This window comes from Canis aureus, chromosome 29 (assembly GCF_053574225.1).
Source record: "Canis aureus isolate CA01 chromosome 29, VMU_Caureus_v.1.0, whole genome shotgun sequence".
In the NCBI taxonomy this organism is placed as follows: Eukaryota; Metazoa; Chordata; class Mammalia; order Carnivora; family Canidae; genus Canis; species Canis aureus.
The window spans coordinates 19,269,935-19,290,261 of NC_135639.1; the positions used below are offsets into that span (position 1 = coordinate 19,269,935).

At 43.4% G+C, this 20,327-nt stretch overlaps 1 protein-coding gene and 1 long non-coding RNA gene across 3 annotated transcripts in view; one reads left to right on the forward strand and one right to left on the reverse strand.

Annotated features, from left to right (window-relative positions):
- Positions 1 to 20,327, reverse strand: part of RBM20 (RNA binding motif protein 20) — a 190,646-nt gene that overhangs the window by 146,838 nt on the left and 23,481 nt on the right. The window lies entirely within an intron of this gene.
- On the forward strand, positions 1,525 to 8,924 carry LOC144300797 (uncharacterized). The gene is made up of 3 exons (XR_013367582.1): positions 1,525 to 1,714; positions 5,741 to 5,863; positions 8,035 to 8,924. It is a non-coding gene; the product is annotated as an uncharacterized LOC144300797 (long non-coding RNA).

Genomic DNA, 20,327 nt, shown 5'->3' on the forward strand with positions numbered 1-20,327 from the left:
ACAAAATGCCATCAATAGGCCACTATAGGCCACTATAAATGCCACTATAGGCCAGACCCTATAGTGTGGAACCAGAAGCAACAGAAGCAAGGCTCTCAGTGGAATTTAACTTAAAACAAGTTCATCAGATTTTTAAAAGACCCACTAATAGCACAGAACACCACCGTGGATTTCCAACAAACAGGACTTGAGTGCAAAACACAGATGAAGCAGTTACCCCATCAAAACCAAGCAGCTGCTCTGAAGTTCCTGCCTACCACACTGAGAGGGAAGGCTGGTCCAATGTGACCAGGGCTCAAGATAGCCAAAAACGGCTAATAGGCTGGATTTCTTCCTCCCTCTGTGTCCTTAGTCTGCTTTATTTTTCTTCAACCACTTCTTAGCTCACATTCTATTCTCTGTGCTCGCATTTTTTTGTCCATGTCTGTCTCTTGGAAGCAAATTTCCATGAGGACAGGTTTGCCTCTGTTGCTCAGCCCTATCCTCCTTGAAGCAGAGCCCAGCCTTGCACTGAACCAAGAAGAGAGTGCAACAGTTCGGGTGGATGACAGATTCTTGTGGTAATGGGGATGCTCTGTCTCTTGACTGTGTCAAGGTCAATGTCCTGACTGTGACATTGGACTATAGTTTTCAAGATGTCACTCTTGGGAGGAAGTGGGTAAAGGGTACACAGGACCTCTCTCTATTACTTCACACTAATGCACGAGAGTCTACAGTAATTTCAATTAAAAGTTTGATTTTAAGAAGCTTACAAACAAAAAAATTTAAGCAAGCAAGCAAACAAATGCGCCTCAAAATACCTGTCTGGTATTCTTCAAATCTGGCAAGCTTATGAAAAATAAGAAAAGACTGAGAAACTGTCACAGAGTGAGACCAGGGAGACATGACAACTGGGTGCCACATGGGATCCCAGAACAGAAAAAAGGACATTAGTGCGAAAACTGGAGGAATTTGAACAATGTCTATAATTTGGCCAATCGTATTATACCAGAGTTGGGACACCTCAGTGGCTCAGCAGTTGAGCATCTGCCTTCAGCCCAGGTTGTGATCCTGGAGACCCGGGATCAAGTCCCACGTCGGGCTCCCTGCATGGAGCCTGCTTCTCCTTCTGCCTGTGTCTCTGCCTCTCCCACTCTCTGTGTCTCTCATGAATAAATAAATAAAATATTTTTTTAAAAAAGTTATTATGCCAGAGTTAATTTCTTAGTTTTGACAAATGTTCAGATATAAACTGTCAACATTAAGGGAGCTAGGTGAAGGCTATATGAGAACTCTCTACAGTTTCTTTGCAACTTTTTTATTCAACCTAGAATTACTCCAAAATAAAAGTTTATTTGTAAAAAAATGTAGGGTTGGAAGAGAATTGTCTAATAATGTGCCAGGTAGTTAACTAGAACTGCATACGTTTTACTTTTCAGATAAAAATCATGTAAACCTAAGCAATAAAAAAAAGTTCAAGTGTCCACTCTTATAAACAATTATGCTGTGGCTTGATTCCATAGTCCCTCATCCAAAATCCTTGGGGCCAGATTTGTTTTGGAATTTAGCATCTATTTGACTTCAAAGAAGAAACATGACACATGTGTTGTATATTACACCCCTGCAGGGGCAGGCGGCACCTTATCATCACACTCAAGAAGCATCTCAATCAGATGCCTGACGGCCACATGATGTAGGATAAATAAAGACTACAAACAGCTGCCTATTCTTCCAGGTAAGATTTTGTTGCCAAATTTTTGCTTAAAAACTTTCAATTTTCAAAGCTATTTGGATTTTATTTTTTATGATAGTTACAGACAGAGAGAGGCAGAGACACAGGCAGAGGGAGAAGCAGGCTCCACGCACCGGGAGCCCGACGTGGGATTCGATCCCGGGTCTCCAGGATCGCACCCTGGGCCAAAGGCAGGCACCAAACCGCTGTGCCACCCAGGGATCCCCTATTTGGATTTTAAAATAGTGGCTAAGTGATTGTGGACTGGATTAATAGGATTCCCAATTAATAAACTTTTGGTTTTTACTGTTAGACTTCCAAATTTCTAAGTGCTTTCTCTCCCTCCTCCCCCTCTTCCTCCCTCTTTCTCTCCTTCCCTCCTCCTAACCCCCACCCCTGCCCCTCTCCATTTAGGAGTAGCCTCAAGAACAAGAACAACAAGCAGGGCCTTCTAGAATACTAATAACTTCACTCACCATAATACCCTCCAGTTCCATCCACGTTGAACAAATGGTGGGTATTTATCATTTCTAATAGCTGAGGAATATTCCATTGTATACATAAACCACATCTTCTTTATCCATTCACCTTTCGATGGACACCGAGGCTCCTTCCACAGTTTGGCTATTGTGGACATTGCTGCTAGAAACATCAGGGTGCAGGTGTCCCTGAGTTTCATTGCATCTGTATCTTTGGGGTAAATCCCCAGCAGTGCAATTGCTAGGTCGTAGGTAGGGTCGTAGGGTCTATTTTTAGCTCTTTGAGGAGCCTCCACACAGTTTTCCAGAGTGGCTGCACCAGTTCACATTCCCACCAACAGTGTAAGAGGGTTCCCTTTTCTCCGCATCCTCGCTAACATTTGTGGTTTCCTGCCTTGTTAATTTTCCCCATTCTCACTGGTGTGAGGTGGGATCTCATTGTGGTTTTGATTTGTATTTCCCTGATGGCAAGTGATGCAGAGCATTTTCTCATGTGCATGTTGGCCATGTCTATGTCTTCCTCTGTGAGATTTCTCTTCATGTCTTTTGCCCATTTCATGATTGGATTGTTTGTTTCTTTGCTGTTGAGTTGAGTAAGTTCTTTATAGATCTTGGAAACTAGCCCTTTATCTGATACGTCATTTTCAAATATCTTCTCCCATTCTGTAGGTTGTCTTTTAGTTTTGTTGACTGTATCCTTTGCTGTGCAAAAGCTTCTTATCTTGATGAAGTCCCAATAGTTCATTTTTGCTTTTGTTTCTTTTGCCTTCGTGGATGTATCTTGCAAGAAGTTACTGTGGCTGAGTTCAAAAAGGGTGTTGCCTGTGTTCTCCTTTAGGATTTTGATGGAATCTTGTCTCACATTTAGATCTTTCATCCATTTTGAGTTTATCTTTGGGTATGTTGAAAGAGAGTGGTCTAGTTTCATTCTTCTGCATGTGGATGTCCAATTTTCCCAGCACCATTTATTGAAGAGACTGTCTTTCTTCCAATGCATAGTCTTTCTTCCTTTATCGAATATCAGTTGACCATAAAGTTCAGGGTCTACTTCTGGGTTCTCTATTCTGTTCCATTGATCTATGTGTCTGTTTTTGTGCCAGTACCACAGTGTCTTGATGACCACAGCTTTGTAGTACAACCTGAAATCTGGCATTGTGATGCCCCCAGATATGGCTTTCTTTTTTAAAATTCCCCTGGCTATTCGGGGTCTTTTCTGATTTCACACAAATCTTACGGGATGAGCACTGGGTGTTATTCTGTATGTTGGCAAATTGAACACCAATAAAAAATAAATTTATTATAAAAAAAGAATACTAATAACACTTAATTTCTTAATCCAGGGCTGGCCGGAAGAATAAAAATTCAGTGAGCTCTGCACATATAATTTGGCCACTTTTCTGTATTTATGTTAAATGTTGATGGAACTTTTTTTCAAAAGCAGCCATTACACAATTAGATTTAAGTCACAAAATATCAGCACTGCAAGAAATCTTCTCTCCCTTGAGAGATACAGTCTCATCCCTTGTGCGGCACAGCTCCAGAGTGGTGAAGTGAGCTACCCAAGATCACACAGCAATGTCTGGGCAGAGCTGACCCCCAGCTCAACTCCTAGTACAGGGTTCTTTCTGTTATGCAAAAACATGAGATTTCTGTTTCAAACATTTGTTCTACAATATGTGTTACTAAGTAACTGGGGAAAGTTGTAATACCATCACATCGGAGTTAATACCACAACATTTTTTGCTCATTTAGATTTATTTTTTCCCATGAAATTACTGAACTGATGTCTGGATCAGATGTCTCCCTTTAATTTGGTGTAACTATGCTCCTCTCTAATGATGCGTAAAACCATCAATGACCATAAATACAATTTAAGTGTTTGTCACATCATCCAACTTAATCATTCCGCTATAAATACATCATGGATGATTTAAATTGCACTGATTGGGCTCATCACTAAAAAAGTGTTAACCCTCTAGAGAGCTATGACATTTTTAGGTTGAAAAAGGAAACATACACACACACACACATACACAAAAAGGAAACAAGATTTGAGTGCCTTTAATTTATTTATTGTTAATATCTTACTACTTTCAGTACCATATGACTTAGCTTTTGCTTTTGTTAAATTCATAACCTTGCTTTATGCAAGTTTACAACCTTGCTGTATGCAGCTCAACTGGGGCAGTACTAGAAAAGCAATGAGCTTATACTTGAGATACAACGTATTGCTTTCTTCCACTGGAAAAATAAATAATCTAGAAATATGCACACAAGCAAATTCCAAATGCCAGGCACCTGTAAGAACTTAGTTCTCTCAGATCAAACTGTAGTTTCCATAAAAGAAAACCACAGTCAAATCAGAGATTCTTAGCTGGGCTTCAGACTTTGGATCCCCGACATTCTATGCTAAATCTGGGGGGGAAGGGTGTGGGTGGGTGTGTATGTGTGTATAGGAGACCCAGACTTTCATCAGAATCTCCAAGGAAGCCATGACCTTCAATAAAGGAAGACTGAGGGAACCAGCCATTAGCTATTGTAAATAAATAGAGGGAAGTGAGGTCTGGATGGATGTAAGACCCACCCGTTTCTATTAGAGGCTCTATTACAAAATATCTGAAGATCCTTGACAATATAGTAGAACATTATAACTTGGATGCTCATAACAGTCCTGTGAGGCAGGCAGGCAGACCTGATTCCATTTTGCAGAGGAGGAAAGTAAAGAACTTGTCAAGGCTCCATGGCTAACAAATGTGGACACCAAACACTGGGAATTCGAACTGCTTTTTAAAACACTTCCCATCAAAACTACATGCACATTTCTGTTACAGCTCTGTCATCACAACAGCCTGTACCACCGTGTTTTTAAAACAAACTCTCACATTATGTATTATGTAAAGAAATGCAATTTTTGGTGCAAGAGTCATAATTTATGTTTGACACAACATGCAAAAAAAATAAATAACCTTGCCTTTCTCATTACCTCCATACCTTCTACCTTCCCCCAGTCAAGGCCACCTCAAATTCTACCTCTATTTTCCATTTTTCCTTCCAGTCATTCTCTTCCAGGCACTAAACTAACTGATGGTAGAAATGTCTCTTCCCCATCCCTGCCAAACATGAAGCTGGCATCCCTTCCTGTCCCCCTGCGCCAACCCCCCAGAAGTCCCTCCTCTTCACCTCTCACTATGGACTACTAGGGACTTGCTAACTAAAATAGCAAAGAAAAATACATTCCATCACCCCTTCCTATCTAGGTGTTTAAATGCCACAGCTATCTTTCAGCTACCCTATGACCGTTCTGAGCACAGACACAGCTGTCAACACAGGAACAGAAAACAAGAAAGTCCCTGCGAGTTTGACCTGACAGAAGACAGGTTTGTCACCGGTCTCCAAGTCGAAAATAGATCACCCACCTCTCTGAAGGGCACAGGGCACTTTTCCACTCTTATCTCAGAGGCCTCCAGCAGTTACGTGAAATGCATGGAGCAGTTGATGGAATGAAATGTACAATCAACAATAGACTTTCAAAATAACTTCTTTTTGACAGGCCCACCAAGGACAGGATGACAATGAATCCATAAGATCACGTGTAAAAGTGCTGAGCTTCCAGGAAAGCCCACACCATCAATGTCTTTAACCAAGCCAACAGTTGACCCAATCACCAAAGGAGGTGACCATACTTTATTTTTAAGATTTTATTTATTTATTTATTTATTTATTTATTTCAGAGAGAGAGAGTGTGTGCGTGTATGTGCAGGCAGGGAGAGGGGCAAACGGAGAGGGAGAAGCCACTCCTCGCAGAACAGGGATCCCAAAGCAGAACTTGAACTCATGACCCTGAGATCAAGACCCGAGCTGAAGGCAGTTACCCAACTGACTGACCTACCCAAGCACCCCTTTCTATGATTTTTTTTAAAGCCAGGTTTAGTCATTCTTTCTCCAAAAATTAAGTAGCTAAAAAATCTTTTGAAGTAAGGAATACACCTCTGTTCTAAGTAACAGGACGTGCCTTGATTATTCTCTCTTCCTTCTATCACATTGACCAAAGAGCCCTAAGTAAAGACATTTTCTAAAAGCATCTACAGAGCTAACAAAAATAGAAGAGCCATATCCACTGGCTGATCACCTAATCTCCCATATGATGACTAAAGGAATAATTTTAATTATAGGGAATAATAGAAATTTCTCTTACTTTAAAAAGTTGATTCAGCATACTCATTGTGTGTTTAAGAGCAGATGAGGGATCCCTGGGTGGCGCAGCGGTTTGGCACCTGCCTTTGGCCCAGGGCACGATCCTGGAGACCCGGGATCGAATCCCACATCGGGCTCCCAGTGCATAGAGCCTGCTTCTCCCTCTGCCTATGTCTCTGCCTCTCTCTCTCTCTGTGACTATCATAAATAAAAAAAATAAAAAATTTAAGATCAGATGGCTTATATTCTGGAAGTCTGTTTGGTTTTCTAATTGAGCCATTTAAACTAACATTTTAGGTTAATCTAGGAACGTGTATACAAAAGCAATAAAACTCTATTTACTTTAAACTCAGCACATAAGCAAGGGTTTCCACCTTTAAAGTTTCCAAACAAATAGAATAAAAAGAAAGCTCCCAAAGAGCAAGAGGGAAGAGACAACTCCAACCCTGGACCACACTCACAATTTATTTATTTATTTATTAAGATTTTATTTATTTATTCAGAGAGAGAGGCAGAGACACAGGCAGAGGGAGAAGCAGGCTCCATGCAGAGAGCCCAACGTGGGACTCGATCCAGGGTCTCCAGGATCACGCCCTGGGCTGCAGGCAGCACTAAACCGCTGCGCCACTGGGGCTGCCCCAAACTCACAATTTAAATCTGATCTAAAATGTACCAGAAAATACTACCAACTCCTTCACCCGAAAGATTAATGAAAACCAATTACCAGCTTCCACCCGTCCTGTCGCCCTAAGGCTGACCTCCCACTGCCCCTTAGCAGCTGTGTGGCAGGTTGGAAGTGTAAACTTGGCCAATGCTTCCGCTGAAAAATAAAACTGCCCTTCTGCCATTAACAAGTTAATGAAATGCAGACTTATTGGGTCTGAGGCTACCGGATGCCCACAGAGCTGTCATTAGAATAAAGCCAACTATGAAATCAAGAGGGTGGCCCAGAGCTGGATGAGACCAAAGAAGTCCAAAAGAGGTGACATTTGGCAGCCTCCTCAAAAATTGTGATCATCATAATAAAAAAGAACTATCCATGAGTCCACACTGATCTAAATAATTGATGAATATATAATTGGGGGAGATGGAACAGCTCTTCCTTACAGAAGAATTCCGATTAATAAATGTAGAAGAAATGAGTAGACAGAAACTCACCATTAGAAGGCTACAGTCATAACTGTTGCATGCAAGCTCCGCTGAAGGGTGCTAAAATTAGCAAGTGAGAGTTTGAGGAAAAACAGGGTATTTGCATAATCTTACAGTTATCTCCCAAGGAAGATATTCTTAATTACACAGGAAGGAAAAAAGCACCTTCTAACTTCAGAGCACCACCTCAACCAAGTGATTAAAAGATGCACATCCCCTCTGCGGGATTCTTATTTAAAAATGCAAAACTCATTTGCTCAGTGGGTTAAGCAACTGCCTTCAGCTCAGGTCATGATCTCAGGGTCCTGGAATGGAGTCCTGCTCAGGGGGAAGCCTGCTGCTCCCTCTGCCCCTTATCCCTCCCCCATGCTCCTATGCATGTGCTCTCTCTCTCTCTCTCTCAAATGAATAAAATATTTAAAAAATAATAACAATGCAAAACCTCAATCAAATCATGAGAACACATCGGACAAACTCAAATCTAGGGTCTTTTTCCAACAGGGGTTGGCAAACTGCATCGCAACAGCCAAACCTGGACCTTTGCTTATTTTCAAAAATGAAGTTACACTGGAGCTCAGCCAAGCTCATTCATTCATTTATGTATCATCTCAGGGTGCTTTTGTGCTATGACAGCAAAGCCAAGGAGCTACAACAGGGACTACAGGACCTGCAAAGCTGGAAATATTTACTACCTGGCCCTTGACAGAAAAAATTGGCTGATCCTTGTTTACAAAAGTGACTGGCCAGGGCTCTTCCAAAGTGTCAAGTTCATAAAAGACAAGGCGAGACTGAGAAATTATCAAGCATTGGAGGAGAGGATGGAGACACAACAACTAAATGCCTGGACTGCATCCTGGAATAGAAAAAAAGCATTAGTGGGAAAATGGCTAAATTTTGGAGGAGGAAAGCCTGTAATTTGGTTACTAGTATTGTACCAATATTCCTTTCTTGTTTTTTTTTTTTTTTCCTTTCTTGGTTTTGAGAAAACCAAGACGGTTATGTAAGTCGTTAACACAAAGGGAAGCTGGGTGAAAAGTACACAGGAACTCTGCTATATTTGTGGATTTTCTGTGATTTTTTGAAGTCAATCGATTTCAAAACAAAAAGTTAAAAAAGCATTGTGATGACCTTCTGAGCCAAAAAGAACCAGCATCACCTTCGAGGGTTTGTCTTTATCTGCCTTAAAGGTAACTGAAGGGATACCTGGGTGGCTCAGCAGTTGAGCGTCTGCCTTCAGCTCAGGGCATGATCCTCAAATCCCAGGATCCTGTCCCACTTTGGGCTCCCTGCATGAAGCCTGCTTCTCCCTCTGCCTGTGTCTCTGCCTCTCTCTCTCTCTCATGAATAAATAAATAAAATCTTTAAAAAAAAAAAAGGTAACTGAAAATAATTTCAACATCACAGATGCTTCATGAGTGACCTGAAGGCAGACAGGATTAGCAGGCAGCATGCCTTGTTTTACCCAATGCTGTCTTTTAAAAGACAGTATAGGGCACCCCGGGTGGCCCAGTGGTTTAGCACCACCTTCAGCCCAGGGTGTGATCCTGGAGACCTGGGATGGAGTCCCACGTCACACTCCCTGCGTGGAGCCTGCTTCTCCCTCTGCCTGTGTCTCTGCCTCTCTCAATCTCTCTCTCTCTCATAAATAAATAGATAAATAAATAAATAAATAAAATCTTTAAAAAAATTTTTTTAAAAAGACAGTATAACTTGAGGATCCCCATCTTTAAACATAAAGCGCCAAATAAAAGGATAAATGCAGACCTCTGACTCTCTCCATGGGGCCTTTCAAAGCCTGACCCAACCCCCAACTGTAAGAAGTAAGTGGACAGAAAATTTCCTTGCAAGTATCAGCACAGGAGGGGGAGATTTTGGGGCAGACCATGAAGGCAGATCCTATGTTCTGGGGTGCAGGGCCAGTTCTGTCACCAGCTCCTCAAGGAGCCCTGACAAGGGAGTGAAATGCTTTCTGCAGAGGGGTCCCTTCTGCATTCACTCCAGAGCTTTCCCTACATGGTCAGGGAGGAACAGAGAGAAACAGAGAAACCCTACTTCTCTCCCATTGAGCAACTGCCCCTGCACAGACATGGGTCATACAGAGTCAAGATTGATTGTGACTTTTAACAAATCACATCTACAATTATGCCAGAATTTAGAGAGAGAATCAGAGACACAGACTGTAAGAAAGAAGTGGAAAGGGGAGCTCTGGATGGCTCAGTCGGTTAAGGGTCTGCCTTCAATTCAGGTCATGATGTCAGGGTCAGGATTGAGCCCTGCATCAGGCTCCCTACTCAGCAGGGGCCTGCTTCTCCCTCTCCCTGTGTCCCTCTCCCCCCATCCCAGCTTGTGCTCTCTGCTCTCTCTCTCTCAAATAAATAAATAAAATCTTCAATAAAAGAAAATAAGTGGAAAGAAAAGAGAAGCAAAAGGGAACACAGGAGGGTGGGTGGAAGGACACAGGAGGAGCAGGAGAGAAAGGTGGGGGTGCAGCTCTCCCTTGCAAGTAGCAGCTGCACAAACTGACCCTCCAGAACCACCTATCTCCCTTGGGCCTTACTGACCGGCCCCAGTTTAAGTGGACCACACTGGGTCAAAGGGGAATGTCAACCCCCCACTCTGCCAAATGTCCACAATTCCCGGCCCCAGGTGAGCTGTCGCTGTGACAGCCACTGTGCGACAGAGCACCAGAGCCCAGGCTGGTCAATCGTGGATGTCAGCCCTGCTGTTGGCCAGACACCCTTGGCAGATGCTGGCTCCCAGCTGAACACACGACCCAGTGAGGCCAAGGCCATCTATCATACCCCGCCGGCTGAGCAGTAAAGCGGATGGAGCTTAGAGAAGGAAGGCTCCTAGCACCCTTTTAGCTGACAGCGCTCGTCCTCCCCCCTTCGAGAGAAATGAACCCCTGAGGTGGGGGAAAACTGGGCAGTGGCTGATGCCATCTGGAGGAGGAAGAGGAGGCATTTTATGAATGGGCCATTTGGACAGGAAAACAGCCCTCCGGGCCTTCCCCCGCTGGTGCAGTCCCTCCTCCCTCGAGAAATTCTTTCAGGCCCATCTGCTCTGGAAGGAGGCAACACACCCAAGGAGCAAACCCACCACCCACTCCCTAGCTTCCGCCCCCACCAAGAACATTCCAGTGGTTTTGCCAAACAAACTAATTGCTCTTCCCCAGGGCAGCCTGCGTGACAACAGGTGCCCAGCTCTAGCACACCATTCACAGTTTCTGGATTGTATTGTTTTTAATTAGCTTACAGCATTGTTTTTAAGAATGGTGCTGTCCTATTGTGCCCTTCTCTAGCCATTTCAAACAAGGAAGCTGAAGGGGGGCAGTGTCAGTCTGGAGAGGAAACTGAGATGGAGGTGCCCTCTGGCTGCCTCTGGCATGAGACAGCATGAGCCATGAATGACAGTCACCAAATGAACCATGTGCGGCTGGGCCTGTCTGCCTGGATGGGCAACGTGTCTGCATGTGCCTCAGTCCATCAGGGCTGGAGGAAGACAGACCTGCCTTCCAGCCTCAGCCAAACCCACCCTCAGAAAACAGCCACGCTGCAGACAGGGAGACGTCCAGCCTTCTGCTTTCACCTGCCAGTCCTCCCACCTTACCCCCACCATACTTAAATCTGACTTTCTACATGACCCGTGAAGCAGGCACCAGAGGTAGGATCCCAAGACATAGGGGCTTATGTGACACGCCCAACTGAAGGATCACAATAACAGAAGCCACAATAATGATTAATAAGAAAAATGAAGTGAACGTGAACAGTAATTGGGCACTTGCCAGGCACTGTGCCAACCAATTTATAAGCCCTTGCTCCAACTCTGGAAGAGTATAGATGAGAAAGTTTCCGTTTTATGGATGCAAAAACTTATGCTTAAGAAGGACAAGTTTCCTGCCCAAGTGCACATGGCTACTTGGTGGAATGTTCTTGATTTAAACCCAGAACCTGCATGTTAACCCACTCCGGAGCCTCCTTGTCTCTGAACAAGGACCGCAGTGGAGCATGAACTCACCTGTACTCTGGGTCTGAAAGAGTGTAAATCACATTATTCCAAGAATCCACAGATTCCCAATCCAGTGCTCCTACTGCATTGCACCAAAAACGTCATGTCCTGATTAAATATAAAGTGATTCTATTGGAATATTTTTCTACTGTCCATTCCTTATAAAATAAAACGTGATCCTAAAAAATACTTCTTAAGGTCATCAAGCTCAAACCTTCATACGCCACCTCGCCTAGTCGAAGGGAAGCCAAGCTCACTGACTGAAAGGGCTAGCAGCAGAACTCAGATCACTCTGGCTTGCACACCCAAGGATGCTTTCCAGAATCCAACTGCATCTCGTCAGAAATGAACAATAATGGAGAAGTTAATCAGATGTTTTCCACGATGGCCCTGACTCAGGGGCTCTGTTCCCCAGTGACACTGCAGTTGGTATGAGCCTGTTTTAACTAGAGCACACCAGAATAGGAGAAGATCCACTGTTCATGATCTCAGCATGGCCACGGGCTCAAACCTGTCTTGAAACAGAATTCCATTTAGTGACATACTCAAGGCCAATTAATGGCAACATAATGTATTTAAATACCTTGACATGACACATTTTTTGCACAATCATTTTTAATCTTTGCTCTTTGTTTAGGTTTCCATAGGAATCTGTTTTGTATGAATAAACTTTTCAGTATTCCCAGAGTTCTATTTCTCCACCTTGGTTTGGAAGAAATCCCTTCTTCCCTTTAAATTATTTATCATAATTTATGTTTTCATAGTTATCTGTATGTTTTGGTTTATGTTTGTTTTCTTCACTAAAGTCTCCATCCATGTTCTGTTTACCACTCAGTACCTATGACAGCTTCTAGCATGTGGTAGGTGTTGAATAAATACATTCAATGAACTAGGAATGAAATGTCCCATAGGTTCGGCTGGGAAGCAGTATGCTCTAGAGGATACGAACACCCTTTACTTCAAGCAAAACAATTTGGAAAGGCATTATCTTAGCAGCAAGATGGACCTCACATTACTTTTTTTTTTTTTTTTTTTTTTTTTTTATTTATGATAGTCACACAGAGAGAGAGAGAGAGGGGCAGAGACACAGGCAGAGGGAGAAGCAGGCTCCATGCACCAGGAGCCCGACATGGGACTTGATCCCACGTTCCCAGGATCGCGCCCTGGGCCAAAGGCAGGCACTAAACTGCTGCGCCACCCAGGGATCCCTCACATTACTTTTAGATAGACATCCATTACATGAAGATCAGCAACATAAAACAGAGGACCAACTATTTAAGATCCGTCTCTTCTAAAATCACCTATTAGGGGATCCCTGGGTGGCTCAGCAGTTTGGCACCTGCCTTCGGCCCAGGGCGTGATCCTGGAGTCCCGGGATTGAGTCCTACATCGGGCTCCCTGCATGGAGCCTGCTTCTCCCTCTGCCTGTGTCTCTGCCTCTCTTTCTCTCTGTGTCTCTCATGAATAAATAAATAAAATCTTTAAAAAAAAATAAAAATCACCTATTAGAAAACGTATAAGGGGCACCGGAAGAGCATGCAATTCTTGATCTTGGGGTTCCAGCCCCACGTTGGGTGTAGAAATTACTTAAAAATAAATAAACTTCTAAAAAAAGAAAAAGAAAGAAGGAAAGAAAGAAAGCAAGGGGGAAAGAAAAAAATTAAACAATAGGCAACACTCCAGCTTTTCCAAAATACCACTTAGCACCAAATAGGTCTGCAAGTAGCAATTCGATTCTGGCCGCCTTTGAAAACTTAAAAATTCTACAGCAACTCCAGGATTTTGATAAGATTTTCACATTTTCAGACATACTCCTTTTTTTTTTTTTTTTTTTTAAGAGAGGGAGGTAGGGAGGGAGAGAGGGAGAAGGTGAGAGAGACAATCTTAAGCAGGGCTCCACACCTAGCACAAAGCCCAACACAGGGCTTGATCTCACAACCATGAGATTATGACCTGAGCCAAAATCAAGAGTCAGACTCTTAACTGACTGAGCTACCCAGGTGCTCCAACACACTACTTTTTTTTTTTCTTTGAACTTTTTATTTTTCCTGATAGCTTTTTTTTTTAATTTTTTATTTATTTATGACAGTCACACACACACACACAGAGAGAGAGAGAGAGAGAGAGGCAGAGACACAGGCAGAGGGAGAAGCAGGCTCCATGCACACCGGGAGCCCGACGTGGGATTCGATCCTGGGTCTCCAGGATCGCGCCCTGGGCCAAAGGCAGGCGCCAAACCGCTGCGCCACCCAGGGATCCCACGCCACCCAGGGATCCCTCCTGATAGCTTTTGCATCTCCAAATTTCAAAACCAATATTGGATTAAGAGCAAAGAGCAACAAAGAACATTCAGTGGTTCCAAGGAAGCCAAGATGTATTATACCAAGAACAGAGAGATAAGAACAAATAGGTTTATCACAACCAAAAAAAAACCCTGAAAATCAGAAAAGGACATTGTGCTTTGTAGACATTTGCACCATGGCTTTTGAAATTCTTGGAGGAAGTAACATTAAGAGAAACTGTACACACACAGAATGCCACAGAGAGAAAAAAACTACCATGTGAACGGTGTGGAATGTGCAAGGACTCCAACATGAGAAGTGCTAAGTACTGTTTCTCCATGAACTCTCGAAGTGGTATTTCTAATTAGCATTTCATCTTAGAGTACAGTTTTTCTTCCGCTGTTTTTTTTCCCCTCTTAAGTGTGTTGTTTAAATGTCTCTAGGGACGCGTGGGTGGCTCAGTAGTTGAGTATCTGCCTTTGGCTCAGGGCATGATCCTGGAGTCCCTGGATAGAGTCCCACATCAGGCTCCCTGAATGGAGCCCGCTTCTCCTCCCTCTACCTCTCTCTCTGTGTGTGTCTCTTGTGAATAAATAAATAAAATCATAACTAACTAAATAAATGTCTCTGACTCAGTGATTATTATTGCATGCATTGTTTTACTTTATAGATAATTATTCAGTAAGCTACTTTCAAATATTTATTTTTCTCTCTGAGACGCAAGGCAATTATCTGCAGTCGGCACCATCAGGAAGATGGAGGCAGCAGAGTGAGGACACCCATTTCAGTAGATCCTGATTTCAGCCCCTGGAATGCACAACTGGCACCGGATCCTGTGCTTAATTTCAGTACAATGGCAATGTCCTGGTTTTACCCTCCAAGTCTGGGAGGACAAAGAAAAATGCAGTCAGTTCTTGGAGCAATGCAGAACCACATCTGGAATGTGGTCCATTTCTGGAATGCTCCAGAAAGAGCAATTCCACATGCTGTATCTGTGCTAGCTAATTATTACTACAAGTGACACCAAACAAATTCTACCTGAATCATCTCTTACCCTCATTCCTTCTTCTTCTCAGAGACCTCTTTATAGCCCTATATATATTTGAGAAATAGAAGCCCGCAGTAGGTAGCTATCATGTCCTGCCCACTTAACTCCATGCTGGGCATTCCACTGGGTAATTTATGGAATTATCTCATTTAATCCTCCCAACAGCCCCAAAGTATTATTATCCCTTTTTCATATATGATGAAATCAAGGTTCAGAGAAATATTTCCAACATCAGAGCTAATAAGTAGTAGAGCCAGAATGTGAGCCCAGGAAAGGCTGGGCTTCTCTACAACCCATGGGAGACCACATTAATAGCATTAGGAACTCTCAACCATTACTAAGAGGTAGTAAGATATCATGGTGAAGGTCACAGGCTCTAAAAGAAACCAGGCTTCCTGACTTGGTCTATCTGAACCCCAACTCTGCCTCTTACTACCTGGAAGTTACTTAACTTTTTTATGTCTCAGTCCCTCTGCTATAAAGTGGGTATAATAACTGTGATCTGTCTCATAAGGTTGTTTGAGGACTAAACAACCTATATGTAAAGCCTTAGAACCACAGTGTCAGCACACAACAAAGGTTAGCTGCTAATAATATGCTGTCGGTGATGATGACAATGTGGTGGTGGTTTCAGGAATCAGCCTCTCTTCTTTACTTTGGGCTTCTCCCAAACCTAGACCCACCATCCTAGCTAAGCTTTTACCCACCACAAGCCAATAAAAATCTTATTCTCTTAACCAAGCCTGTCTCCTTTATTCCACCAGAGTCTTCTTGGGGTATTACTTCAGAAATTTCACTTCTACCCACCCGAAACCTGCTCTTTCCTTCAATTCCCTCCAACCCCACTCCCTCCAGAAGTCTTCCCCAAACACTGGAGCCCCATTGGTCTTCCCTTTTCAGATCATTTGCACCCACAATGCTGGCACGTAGAACATCATCGTCAATCAGCAACACACTGTGAATATAGAATTATATCCTATCTTGAAATACTCATTAGATATTTCAGCTTTCTTTGCCTTATCCCCATGACATGGTTGCAAGTTTCTTAAAGATAATACTCTATAAAAATACATTCTCTACAGTCAAGGACATAGAGCTAGTGTACATACACCCTAAAGAATCCTAAAGTTTATTGGCTTATATTATTTTAAGGCATTTAGAAATAATTATTTAAGATAATCAAATTATCTTCAACACTAAAAATGAACTAAAAAAAGTCTAAAAACTACAGTCCATCAACATCCTCAAAAATACCAAACTATGAATTTTATCTCAAAGATCAAAGCAGTATCACTCTGAAAGCCAAGCTGCCTTACTACCAGCTTGTTAATATGCAGGCTTCCAAATGCAATTAAAATTATTTGGATTAAAAACCTTCAACACTATTAATCCAATGGGCTTCTAAGTGATCCACAAAGACTTAGGAGACATCATTGGGCTTAGGGAGTCACGACATACATGTTCTAGCAAGAGGTTGTGTAATTCAAGTCTGTTGGTCATCTGGAAAGGGACTGGAAATTGAGTATAATTTTAAGGAGACACTCAGAACTTGTTTAAACTGAAGGACGTTGGAATTCTGCTCTAACCCAAAAGTAGTAGGGTTTAAGAACTCACTGTTGTAAGCAAAGCCCCAGGAACAGAGATCAGACACAGAATGAACAGTGGTATCATTATAGATGTTTTAATGGATGATACAGGATGTAAGAACTGACCATGAACAATTCAAACATAAATTCCATCCAAACAGTTCACTTATTATTAAAACCCAGCCCTTCCAAAACATTTGTAGACTAATAGCTATAAGCCACATCTGCATTTCGGCACCTACCAGACACATGAAAGGACTAAAATGCACCCTTGAAGAGAGAAATCCTTTCCCTCTAGGCAACAACCATAACAGTCAATTGCAGTATGAAAGTAGGGGATGCTAAAAACCATATCAGGTCCAGTCCCTGCCCAAGAAGATACATCCTCAAACTGTCCTCAAGATGGAAGCCAGCCCCAAACAGATGTCCCACACATGAAGAATGGTACATCCTTTCTATGTGACTCAAGCCCAAGGGTTACAAAACCAATGCAATGTCAGACAGTGCTCTCCCTTAAACATACCAATCCAAGGTAACCTCAAGAAGCACTTCAGGCCTTGAGACGTAACTAAACCTCATTTCCCTCCATTTCAATATAAACCATGGTCCTCAAAGTGCAGAGAGTGGGAAATAGTGGGCTACCGAGTGCAGGCTTCCAGCGGTCAGTACCTAGTGCTCCTCACCTGCAGCCTCAGCCTCACTATCTCAGGAGGACTCTGAGTCTCAGCAGTGCTGGTGAGGCTGGCATACACACTCAGGCACAGCTAGCAGGAGTGAAAATTGGTACTAACCTTTTGTGGGGTTTTTTTTTAAGATTTTATTTATTTATTCATGAGAGACAGAGAGAGAGAGAGAGAGAGAGAGAGAGGCAGAGACACAGGCAGGGGGAGAAGCAGGCTCCATGCAGGGAGCCTGATGTGGGACTCGATCCTGGGTCTCCAGGATCATGCCCTGGGCTGAAGGTGGCACTAAACCACTGAGCCACTGGGGCTGCCCAATACTAACCTTTTGGAAAGCCGTTTGAAAAATAGATGATAGACAGATAGATAGACTTAAAAATATCCCCACACTTTGCCCCAAATAATTATAATAATCATACTACAAGCTAATATGGAGAACACTTTGGGCAAAAAAGATGTTTACCGTGGAATGATTTTTTTTAAAAAGAAGAAAAAGAAAAACCCAATCACTTAAATATCCCACAGGGGATGGCTACACATATACACCTAATAAAATATTATGCAACCAGGGGATCCCTGGGTGGCTCAGTAGTTTAGCACCTGCCTGCCTTCTGCCCAAGCCGTGATCCTGGAGTCCCGGGATTGAGTCCGGTGTCGGGCTCCCTGCATGGAGCCTGCTTCTCCCGCTGCCTGTGTCTCTGCCTCTCTCTCTCTCTCTCTCTCTCTCTGTGTGTGTCCCATGAATAAACAAAATATTTTAAAAATAAAATACTATGCAACCAATATTTAGGTTTGTAAAATAATGTTAAGTGGAAAAAAAAAAGCAGGCTTCAGAATTGAACATTTGAGTAAAATTAAAACTTGAAAGAAAAGGGATGTCTCAGTGGCTCACTGATTGAGTGTCTGCCTTCAGCTGACGGCGTGATCCTGGAGTCCGGAGATCGAGTCCCACATCCAGCTTCCTGCATGAAGCCTGCTTCTCCTGTCTCTGCCTTTCTCTGTGTCTCTCATGAATAAATAAATAATTTTTTTAAAAAAATCTAGAAAGAAAAACTAATTTATGTACAGAAAAAGAAATTGGGGGGAAGCCCGGGTGGCTCAGCGGTTGAGTGTCTACCTTCCACCCAGGGCCTGATCCTGGAGACCCAGGATCAAGTCCCACATCGGGCTCCCTGCATGGAGCCTGCTTCTGCCTCTGCCTGTGTCTCTGCCTCTCTCTCTGTCTCTTTCATGAAGAAATAAACAAAATCAAGGAAGGAAGGAAGAAAAGAAGGAAGGAAGGAAGGAAGGAAGGAAGGAAGGAAGGAAGGAAGGAAGGAAGGAAGAAAGAGGAAGGAAGGAAGGAAGGAAGGAAGGAAGGAAGGAAGGAAGGAAGGAAGGAAGGAAGGGAGGGAGGGAGGGAGGGAGGGAGGGAGGGAGGGAGGGAGGGAGGAAGGGGTTAGCTGATTCTGGAGAGCGGGACCACGAGGGGTTTTCCTCCTTGGTCCCGCGGTCCCAGGGGGAATAGGCACGTCCCGCCCACTGGGCAGCGGCAGGGCCCGGCCTCGGGCACCCAGGACGTGGGCTGCCGGGCGCGTGGCCGCTGTGCCACCCCCAGGCGGGAACGTGCCGGGGCGCGGGGGCCGGAGCCGCGGACGCTGCCGAGGCCGGCGGGCGGCGCGCACACCTCCGGGCGCGCTCGCGGGAGATGCGCAAGGGCGCCCCGCACTGGCCCCGGGGCTTCCTGCCCGCGGCCCCCGAAGGCTCTCGGGTCGGTGGGAGAGAGGCCCGGAGGCGGCCGGAGAGGCGGGCGGCCCCCGGCGGCACCGGCACGGGGCCTCCCCTTTCACGCGCTCGCTGACACTCCTCGCCTCTCTCGCCGTTTGGGCGTTGTTGTGTTTTTTGGTTCGTTCGTTTTTTTAAGAGACTCCACGCCCAACGTGGGGCTCGAACTCGACCCCGATGCATTAACAGTCATCTAACAGGTGAGGAGACAGAGACTCGAATACAGGCCCTAAGATATCCACATTCGCCCCAAAGCTTGAGTGGGGAGACCTGATTTGAGCCCGCGGAATTCCTCCTCCGAGCGGCTCCCGGCCTCAGCGCCTCCGGCCCCCTAACCCTCTGATGTTCAGACCCTATCCCAGAGGGATGCAGGCTCTCTTTCAAAAACTTAAGGATATCCTACATAATATGAGTAAACCCACCAAATTTGATGTACTCTGTAAATTAACATCTTAAATTTTGCCTTTTTCAAAAAAAAAGATTTAAAAAGAGTCTTTCTTAGAAATACTGATAATAGGGACACCTGGGTGGCTCAGTGGTTTAGCCCCGCCTTCAGCCTGCTTCTCCCTCTGCCTATGTCTCTGCCTCTCTCTCTGTATCTCTCATGAATAAATAAATAACATCTTTTTTAAAAAATTTAAAGAAATACTGATAATACATATAAAATGTTTTTAACAAAAGAAGTCACTATTGCTATTAAATTTTTTTGTAATGCTGAACTAGAGAGAGATGTGTTTGTTTAACAAACACACAGCGTAATACTTGCACAGGCATTGTTCTAGGCACTATTATCTAACTTATTCCTAATAATAGTCCTATGACTAGTCCCATTTTACAGAGAAGGTTAACCGAGGCTGAACAAGTTTAAAGGACTTGCCCAAGGTCACACAGCTGGTGACAAGCTTCAAAGCTGGGATTCAAACCCCAGCAAAGTGGTTCTCTTATCCTTTCATAAAACTATCATGAGCTTCACAGTGAAACTCATACCTCATGATTTACTGCTAACTTTGTAAACTGGTACAACTTTATTGCAAAGCAATATGGCAAATGTATCAAGAGTAATAAAAATATTCATACCCTTTGACCTACTAATCCTATTCCTGGGAAATACTCCAAAGCTATGTAAATGAAGATATCCATTACTGTACTATTGGAAATCATAAATATACATCAGCGGGTGAATAATTAGCTATATCCTGGTAGATCGGTTCGGTGGATATCAAGTATTGTCATGGAAAATTAAATCATGGAGATGATGCAGCTGCAAAAAAAAATTATTTTCACAATATACAGTTAAGGATAAAAAACAGAATATAACACTTTGCATGTAATGCTTCAAAATAAATGCACACGATCCAACATTAAAAGAATGAAGACAAAATAGGCAAATAAAGGAGTCTAACCAAGAGATTATTGGTGATTATTC